The following is a 10,343-nucleotide window of genomic DNA, read 5'->3' on the forward strand; positions in this document are numbered from 1 at the left end:
TTCCGAGGCTGTAAATCTTTACGGGAGCAGAACACCTCATCTTTCTCCCACAGAGCAACTTGTAGTTTCAAACTGCTGACCTTGAGGTTCACAGCCCAATTCATAACCACTACGCTACCAGAGCTCCTAATGTTGTCCATAGCTTGTCATAATCCACACAATCAAAATCCTTTGAGCATTCAATAAAGCACAGGTAAACATCTTTCTGATATTCTCTGCTTTCAGCCAAGATCCATCAGACATCAGCACTGATATCCCTCATTCCACGGCCTCTTCTGAGTCCAGCATGAACCACTGGAAGTTCTCTGTTAATGTATGCTTGCAGCCATTTCTGTATTACCTTTAGTAAAACTTTACTTGGGTGGGATACCAAAGACATTGTCTGATGATTTCTTTATTCTGTTGGATCACTTCTCTTTGGAATGGGCACAAATACAGATCTCTTCCAATCAGCCGGCCAGATAGTTGTCTTCCAAATTTATTGGCATAGATGAGTGAGTGCCCCTTTGCTGCCTCACTTTCTTGAAAGATTTCAATTTTTATTTCATCATTTCTTGGTGCCTTGTTCTTTGCCAATTCCTTCAATGCACCTTAGACTTCTACCTTCAGTATCATTGGCTTTTATGTTACCTCTTGAAACGGTTGAACAGCAGCCATTTCCTTTTGGTACAGTGACTCTGTGTATTCCTTTTCATCTTCTCTTGAAGCTTTCTGCATCATTCAATAATTTGCCCAGAGAGTCCTTCAATAATGAAAGTCGAGGCTTGAATTCTTTCTTCAGTTCCTCCAGGTTGAGAAATGCTGAGCGTGTTCTTCCTTTTTGGTTTCCAGATCTTTGCATATTTTGTTGTAATATTTGACTTTATCTTCTCAAGCTGATCTTTGAAATTTTCTGTTCAGCTCTTGGACCTCTCATTTCTTCCATTTGTTTTAGCATTTCTATGCTGGAGAGCAAGTTTCAGTGTCTCTTCTGACATCCATTTTGATCTTTTCCTTCTTTCTTGTCTTCTTAATGACTTGTTGCTTTCTTCCTGTATGATGTTCTTGATGTCATCCCACAACTCTTTTGGTCTTTGGTCTTTAGTGTTTAATGTATCAAATCTGTTTCAGATGATTTCTTAATTTAGGTGGGTTATATTCAAGGTCATATTTTGGGTCTCATGGACTTGTTTTTATTTTCTTCAGCTTCAGTTTGAATTTTCATATGAGCAATTGATGGTTTGTTCCACAATCTGCCCCAGCCTTGTTTTGACTGATGATATAGAGCTTTTTCATCATCTCTTTCCACAGACATAGTCAATTTGATTTCTATGTATTCCATTTTGTGAGGTCCATGTGTATAGTCATCTCCTATGCTGACTAAAGAAGGTATTTGAAATTAACAAATCATTGACTTTGCAGAATTCTATCTTGCATTCTCCAGCATCATTTCTATCACCAAGGCCATATTTTCCAACTACTGATCCTTCTTCTTTGCTTCCAACCTTTGCATTCCAATCACCAATAATAACCGATATATCTTGTTTGCATGTTTGATCAATTTCAGATTGAAGAAGTTGGTAGAATTCTTCTATTTCATCCTCACTGGCTTTAGTGGTTGGTGTGTAAATTTGAATAATAGTGGTGTTAACTGGGCTTCCCTGTAGAAGCATGGATATTATCCTATCACAGACAGCATTGTACTTCATAACTGATCTGGATATGTTCTTTTTGACAATGAATGCAACACCATTCCTCTTCAATTTGTCATTCCCAATGTAGTAAACCATGTGGTTTTCAGATTCAAAATGGCCAATACCAATCCATTCCAGCTCACTAATGCCAAAATATCGAAGTTTATGCATTCTATTTCATTTTTGACAATTTCTTATTTTCCTAGATTCATACTTTGTACACTCCATGCCCTTATTATTAATGGATGTTTACAGCTGTTTCTCTTCATTTTGAGTTTTGCCCCATCAGCAAATGAAGGTCCCATGGGCTTTACTTCCATGGGCTTTACTCCAATTTTGTCATCATGGTGAACTCTACTTTGAGGAGGCAGCTCTTCCCCAGTCACTATTAGAGTGGCTTCCAACCTGAGGGCCTCATTTTCCATTTCTGACATTGTTTCTCTGCTCTCCATAAAGTTTTCATTGACTAAATATTCGGAAATAGTTCGTCACTCCTTCTCCCTAGTCTGTCTCCATCTGGAAGCTCATCTGAAACCTGTTCACCATGGGTGAACCTGCTGGTATTTAAAATACCAGTGGCATAGCTTCCAGAATCACAGCAACTCACAAGCCACCACAGTACAACAAACTGACAGACAAGTGGTGGTTCTGACTCATAGTAATCTTGAATAGGGTTTCAGAGGAGTAGCTGATGAATGAGTTTGAACCACTGACTTTGTGGTTCAAACTGACCAGTCCTTTTTCCTACAGCACCACAGCAGAACTCATGATCAATAAATAACATTATGATAAATGCAGAAAAGTTTGAAATTGTCAAAGTCTTCACTTTGCTTTGATCCATAATCAATGCTCATGGATGTAGAAGTCAATAAATCAAAGGGAGTATTGCATTAGGCAAATTTGCTGCAAAAGACCTTTTTAAAGTGTTAAAGAGCAAAGATGTCACTTTGAGGACTAACGTACACCTGGTCCAAATCTTTGTGTCTTCAATCACCTCATATGCATGTGAGGTGATTGGATGATGCATTGAATTTTAGTGTTGGGGAACAATATTGAAAATACCACGGACTGCCAAAAGAACAAACAAACCTGTCTTAGGAGAAGTACAGCTAGGATGCTCTTTAGTAGAAAGAATTGTGAGACTTCATCTCTTGTAATTTTTACATGTTGTCAGGAAGGGTCAGTGTCTGGAGAAAGACATTATGCTTGGAAAAGTGGAGGGACAATGAAAAGTAGGAAGGCCCCCAAAGATCCACAGTGGGCTTAACTATACCAATTGTGAGAATGGAGCATGACCAGACAGTGTTTCACTCTATTGTGCATAGAGTCACTATGACACTATGACAATAATATATACCTGATTGAAAGTCTCTGTGTGGTATAAACTGTTAGTTGTTCCACTACTAACCAAAAGGTTGGCAGTTTGAACTCACCCCAAGATATATGTGGGAGACAAGGCTGACAATCTGTAAAGGCACAGCCTTGAAAACCCTATGGAACCGTTCTATTCTTCATGTGGAGTTGTCACTAACTGGAATCAACTCAACAGCATCTTGTAACAACAATAACATATTTGTTTGTTTCATATAAGATCATACTGTAAGTGACTAACTTCCTTCCTTCAGCATAATGCTTTCAAGGTGTTATGACATTTCTCGAAAAATGAGATTCTTTTGGTCAGTATTGGTAACCTCAGACAGTTCAAGCTAAGAGGGACTACAATGAACCATCCCTCTCAGTTTCTCTAGTAGCAGATCAACACAAGCCATTCCACACATACAAATGTGCATACAAGCATGTCCCGTCAAGAAGGTGCCAAGGCATTCTATGACCTTTCCTTGTTACGCATTCTCTGTCTCCAGCTGATGCTTTGATGAAAGCTTCCCTCCAAAGTGGGAACAAAGATGCTTTGTGGCCCAGGTATAGGAACCTCCATGAAGGAGAGTGTTGTAAAATCAATACACTCTGGCTACCCCGGGTATGTGGGGCTCCAACTGTCCTGGGCTCCTGGACTTGCCAGATAAGAAACATCATGCATTCAAGGATGGCAGAGCACATGCAGTATTTTCCCAACCCATCTCCTAGAGTAGTTCACAAACAAAAATTGGTATCATCTCATACTGATTGGAGTCCTGGTATGGCACTGCAGGTTACTGTGCCAAACTGCAAAGTTGGTTTGAACTGCAAGGTCAGTGGTTCAAGCTCACCAGCCACTCGTTGGAAACCCTATACAGGGCCGCAATGGGTCCAAACTGACTCGACAGCACTTAACAACAACAGCAACTTGTATTGATTAAACCTTCTGGTGTAGATTCCCAGAAGGCATTAGTTCATTTGCAACTTCCCCAATTAGGGATATTCTATGTCAATAAAATCCCCTTGTATGTGGATTCCTGATGAGCGCTTTGAGCTCTCACAGATAGCCTAGATGTGCAGAGTTTTTGTACATACACACTCTGCTGAAGTATTTTAAGTGCATTACCATGCTGCTGTGGAGTCCTGGTGTGGTGTAGGCTAAGCACTGAACCATGAAATTGGTTTGAACCACAAAGTCAGTGGCTCTAACTCACCAGCTGGTCCTTGGAAACTCTATACAGAGTCGCTAGGAGGGGGAGCCGTTCCTCCAAGATGGAGTCCCTGTTGTTCCAAGATGGAGTCCTTCTCCCTCTCTGGGGCTTCAGTAAAGGGAAACATTTCCAGGGGCAGCAATGCTGGATAAAACCTGAAGAAAGTAACGTGGGAACGATAATTAATGCTATCGCCAGAATAATGTTCTGTCAACACTAGGAACAGCTAATGTGTAACCGTGGACAGAAGTTTCGTGACATGAAAGGGAGAAAATAACTTTGGAGTCACTTCAGATGGGCTGGCCATCTGTCTGGCATCTCTCCAAAGGAAATTAATCTGCTATCTTTGGGCAAGACCAGAAAGTATTTTGTTCTGTTGTGCATGTTGTTCATATGGACATTTTTTATTTGAAATAGTTAAAACCAAAGGGCAAATAAGTTTACTGGAAAGATAGGACTGTTCGCTCCGTATTTGGTCACCTGTTGTTAATTTTTTCTAGTTGACTGACACCCACACACCCACCAGCCCTGTGGTGCTGGCTCATAACTCTTCAAACCCTGACACCAAATTCATCATCTTAGTGGTATAATGTCTTCTTCTTGTTGTTAAGTGCCATCGAATAGGTTCCAACTCATAGAGATCCTGTATAGGGTTTCGGAGGCCATACATCTTTTTAGAAACATCTTTTTAGAAGACCTTGGGGGTGGCAGTTCAGTGCTTATCACTGGGAGCCACTGTGCTCCCTGGTATAATGTCATACCTCCCTAAACCAGGTGAAAAGTCTAACTTGCCTGGGAGCCACCATTGTTGTTGTTAAGTGCCATCGAGTTGGTTCCAACCCATAGCGACCCTGTGTAGGGTTTCCAAGGAACAACTGGTGATCTTAAACCTCCAACTTTGCAGTTCAAACAGCTTTGCAGTCTGGCGCATTAACCCACAGCGAGACACCAAGACTCTGGAACCACCATGGTTTTATGGCATGGAGTCAGTTCCAACTCATAGCGACCCTGTAATAGGGTTTCCAAAGCTGTAAATGTTTATGGGAGCAGAAAGCCTCATCTTTCTCCCATTGAACAGATGGTAGTTTTGAACTGCTGATAGTGAGATTAGCCGCCCGATTCGTAACCACTACGTTAGAGCTAGGAAATCCTAAAATGTTCATAATGCTGTTTATAACCAAGGATAAATTTATTTTCTCAACTATTAAACACTCTTTATGTACTGTGTTATGGATTGAATTGTTTCCCACCTAAATATGTGTTGTAAATCTTAATCCCTTGTACCTGTGGTTGAAATTGCGTTTGAAAATGGGGTTTTCTTTTTTTTATGTTAATGTAGCAATATTAGTGTATGTTGTTGCTATGTGCCTTTGAGTTGAGTGGTTGCTGACTCACAGCGACCCTGTATAGGGTTTCTGAGGAGCAACTGGTGAATTTGAGCCCCTGACCTTGTGGTTCAAACTGACCTTGCAGTCCAGTTTATTGTCTCACAATGCTAACCAGGATTAGTGAATGGTAGGTCTTAAATCAATCTCTTTTAAGATATAAAAGAGCAGGCTGAACAAGCAAGCAAGCAAGCAAAGGAGGCGGAAGATAGATATCACTCCACATGAGATCTCCAAGGAAACAAGAAACAGAAGCTGAAAAGAGACAGAGACCTTCCCCTAGAGTCAACACAGAGAGCAAGCCTTCTCTAGAGCTGGCACCCTGAATTTGCACGCCTAACCTCTAAACTGTAAGAAAAGAAATTTCTCTTTGTTGTTGCTGTTATGTGCCGTTGAGTCGGTTCTGACTCACAGGGTTTACAAGGAGCAGCTGGTGGGTTTGAACCATTGGTCAGGTGTTTATCCTACAATGCCACATCAGTAGTCCTCTTTGTTAGAGCCATCTATTTATGGTGTTTCAGCACTATCTACCAGCTGCCAGCAAGTCAATTCTGACTCCTAGCAACTCTACAGGACAGAGTAGAACTGCCCCCTCAAGCTTTTCAGAGCTCTTCATCTTTATTGGAGCAGGCAACCTCAACTTTCTTCTGAGGAGCTGCTGATGGGTTTGAAAGGTTCACCAATGCTTAGCCCACAGAGTGACCAGAGCTGCTTATTTCAGCACTAGATTACTAGAACACACTCCGACATGTTTTGTTGTTATTGTTGTTAGTAGTGTTGGCGGTGTTAGGTGCCTTCGACTTGGTTCCCACTCAGTAACCCCATGCACAACAGAACAAAATACTTTCTGGTCTTGTCCCATCTTTATTCTTGTTGCTATGTTTGAACCCATTGTTGCAGCCATTGAATCAATCTGTCTCATTGAGAGCCTTTCTTTTTTTCTGCAGAATCTCTACCAAGTATGATGTCTTTATTTCCAGGGACTGGTCTCTCCTAATAACATGACCAGAGTACGTTGGATGAACTCTTGTCATCCTAGCTTTCAAGGAGTATTCTGCCTGTACTGCCTCTAAAACAGATTTGCTAACTCTTCTGGCAGTTCATGGTACTTTAATAGTCTTCACTAACACCATAATTCAAATGGATAGATTCTGCTTTGGTTTTCCTTATTCATTGTCTGACTTTCTCATGCATACGAGATGATTGAAAATACCATGGTTTGGGTTAGGAGCATCTTAGTTTTCAAAGAGAAGTCTTTATTAGCACTGTAATGAGGTCTTTTTACAGCAGATCTGCCCAATGCAATATGTCATTTGATTTCTTGACTACTGCTTCTCTGAGCACTCATTGTGGATCCGAATAAAATGAAATTCTTGACAACTTCAATCTTATCTCTGTTTATCATGATGTTGCTTATTGGTCTACTTGTGAGGATTTTTGTCTTCTTTATACTGAGGTGTAATCCATCAGCAAGCAAGGATTGTTTTTGAGTCTTCTTCCACTCCTGATATCACATTCTTCTTTATATAATCCAGTTTCTTGGATTATTTGCTCAGCATACAGATAGAATAAGTATGATTAAAGGGATAAATTGATAAATGGTCATTTTATTTAAAAGTCTTATTTGGTTTAACCATGATAATTTTCTTTCATCTTAACAATTATGAGCCACCTCTGTTGGGATAAAAATCTAGTTATATAACCCTGAAACCTATCTCTGGAACCACTCTCTCCTATGTTACAGTCCTTTGAAGAGATCAGGAAGACCCCTTTCTCAGTGCTATCCGGGGAAACCCAATTAATTGGCTTCCAATAACACTGGAGCCACAGAGAAGCTTTGAAAACAATCCTACTGTCAGCCTCCATCCCCCAGAAATGTTTATTTAGCTGGCATGGGCTGTGGCCTGGCCATATGGGCTATTTAAAGCTTCCCAAGTATATTCAGTGTACAGCCAGAATAAGAATCATTCACTGGAAAAGTAATTCTAGATTTACCAATTCAAAGGAGAGTAGCGTGAGAGGATAACAAAATTTGGTTGATCTGGAGTCCTGGTGTGGCACTGTAGGGTAAACACTGGATTGTTAGCTGTTAGGTCAGGGATACAAACCTACCAACCACTCCTTGGAAACTCTACACAGAGTTGCAATGAACCGTAATTGACTTGATGGCATATAACAACAACAAAAAGTTATTTCAATGTGCAACCAGAATGAGAATCACTCATTGGAAAAGTAATTATTGATTTAATAAAGTTTGGTTGATCTGGAATGGAGCCCCAAACCCGCTGACATGGAGCCTGACTCATATACTGACTCATAGTATAGGACAGAGCAGAACTGCTCCATAGGGGTTCAGAGTTTATAAATCTTAATGAAAGCAGACAGTCTCATGTTTCTCCTGAGGAGTGACTGGTGGGTTTGAACTACCTACCTTTCACTTAATAGCTCAATGCTTAACACACTGTGCTACCTGGACTCCTTGGGATGGGGCTGAAGTACTTGGAATTTATGCATCTCTCCAGATGTTACTAACACTACCCATGACTGAGATCCAGTGTACAATGAGTTCTGATATCGACCACCCAGAGTTGGGCTAAACTTCCCAGGTCTTCAGAGACAGCCCTCATATCAGACACTAGCCAGAAGCTTGGGGCTTCTCACATCACCCTAACTTCTTATCACCTCCTCTGAACACTAGTCACAGAATTTGGGGTTCCAAACCACCCTCACTTCTTACTAGTTGGTAACATATCTGGGGGTTCCACTATAGCACTGGACTGCTAATTACAAGGTCTGTGGTTCAAGCCCTCCAATTGCTCCTTGGGAGAAAGATGAGGTTTTCTGCTCCCGCAAAGATGTCAAAAACCTCAGAAACCCTATACACGGTCACACTTAACAAAAACAGACTATACCCTCATGCTTGATAATTTGCTAAAATAGTCCACAGAACACAAGAAAGCACTCTACTTTAACCATAACTTTATTATATAGTAAAATTATACAAACCAGAGCCAGTCAATGGGAAAGACAAAGAGTCCAAGGTCTGGAAGAGTCTCACATGTGAATATTCTTTTGCTCTAAGTGGCACATCACCTTCCTGTCACATTGAGATGATGTATGACAATATAAAGAATATTGTTTTCAACCAGGAAAGCCCACCTAAGCTTTAGTGTTGACAGTTTTGATTGGGGTTTAATTACATAGGATGATTGATTGGCTCATTGGCCATGTGCTTGAATTGTATTTCCAGCTCTCTTCTCCTCCTTGGAATATATCAAATGGTTCAGAGTTCCAACACTCTAATCATATGTTTGGTCTTTTTAGTGCGATTAGCATCCATCATCTCATTACCATAAACTGTCAAGAGAATCATCCTGACTTACAAAGATTCTCCAATTACTTGAAAATTCCAAGAGTTTAGAGGTTACTTCTCAGGAACCAAGGACAAATGCTAGCCAAATTCTTTTTTACACAAGCCGTAGTCAACTTACACTCTTGTCTGATTATCTACATTTAACACAGCATTTATATAACAGATATAGAAATAGCATTAACATTAACAAGCTTAATATTTGGAGGAACCAGGACAGAATAGTTATTTAAGATGTTTTCATTCATTTTCCTAATACATTTGGACATCAATATCAGTACTAAAATGCCAGTGTCATATTATATTTCAGCATACGAATGTGTTCTAAGCATCAAGACTCGTAGAATACTTGGAAAGTTGTTTACAGAAAGTCAAGGATTTAGGTGGCTGTTACAAGGTAACATAGAACACATATGTCAGGCAGGAAAAGAAGACCTTACCTGCACTCAGTCGAGGACAATCATGGAGATCCTTTCTAAGAAATCTGGTGGTTGAAAATTCATACTTTCTTAATTGGCAATATGATCCACTCCCTCTGATCCATCAATTCTCCTTAGAGTGTGACACGATCTCTCTGTGGCTGCAGGGTTAAATAAGGAATGTGAGGTGTGTTTTTTTTATCCTAATTGAGCTCAACCAAAATTATTCTTGTGATAGGTGACCCAAGAAATGGAAAGAGTACTCAAAGTTGGAAAACTGCAGAACATTATGGATTCCAGTCTATTTCAATGGGAGAATTATTAAGACAGAAGATCCACAGTACCAGCAGCAATAAGAAATGGAGTCTTATCACCAAAATAACTACAACAGGAGAATTGATCCCACAGAAAATGACAAAGAAATTGATGCAAATACCTGATGCAGAGGGCACTGCTATTGATGGATTTCCAAGAGCTATTACGCAGGCGCTATCTTTTCAGGACCAAATCTGTTACCTCTGACCTGGTAGTGTTCCTTTCTGTGCCAATCACAGGCTCAAACAAAGATCACTGGAGCATGCAGAACAACAGGGGAGGTCTGACAACAATCTGAAAGCTACCCAAAGGAGACTAGTGAACTTCAAAGAGAACCTTGCTCCATTGGTTAAATATTTCCAGGAAAAGGAGCTTATAATGACAAAAAGAATAAATGAGAAAACCATTTTCACTGTTATGTTACATTGAGGGAGAGTGTTGTGGTTTCGTAGTATAAGCACTGGACTGTGAACCACAAGGTTGGTGGTTTTAACTCATCAGCAGCTGGTGGGAGAAAGATGAGGCTTTCTGCTTCTGCAAAAGATTTACAGCCTCGGAAACCCTGTACGTTGGAACCGATTTGATGGCACTTAACAAAATGGCAATGTAACCCA

At 40.4% G+C, this 10,343-nt stretch overlaps 1 pseudogene; it reads left to right on the forward strand.

Moving 5' to 3' along the window:
• Window positions 1-9,936, forward strand: part of LOC102812499 — a 47,450-nt pseudogene extending 37,514 nt beyond the window's left edge.
• The last annotated feature ends 407 nt before the right edge of the window (window positions 9,937-10,343 follow it).

Source organism: Chrysochloris asiatica, unplaced genomic scaffold, assembly GCF_000296735.1.
Source record: "Chrysochloris asiatica unplaced genomic scaffold, ChrAsi1.0 scaffold00039, whole genome shotgun sequence".
NCBI lineage: Eukaryota > Metazoa > Chordata > Mammalia > Afrosoricida > Chrysochloridae > Chrysochloris > Chrysochloris asiatica.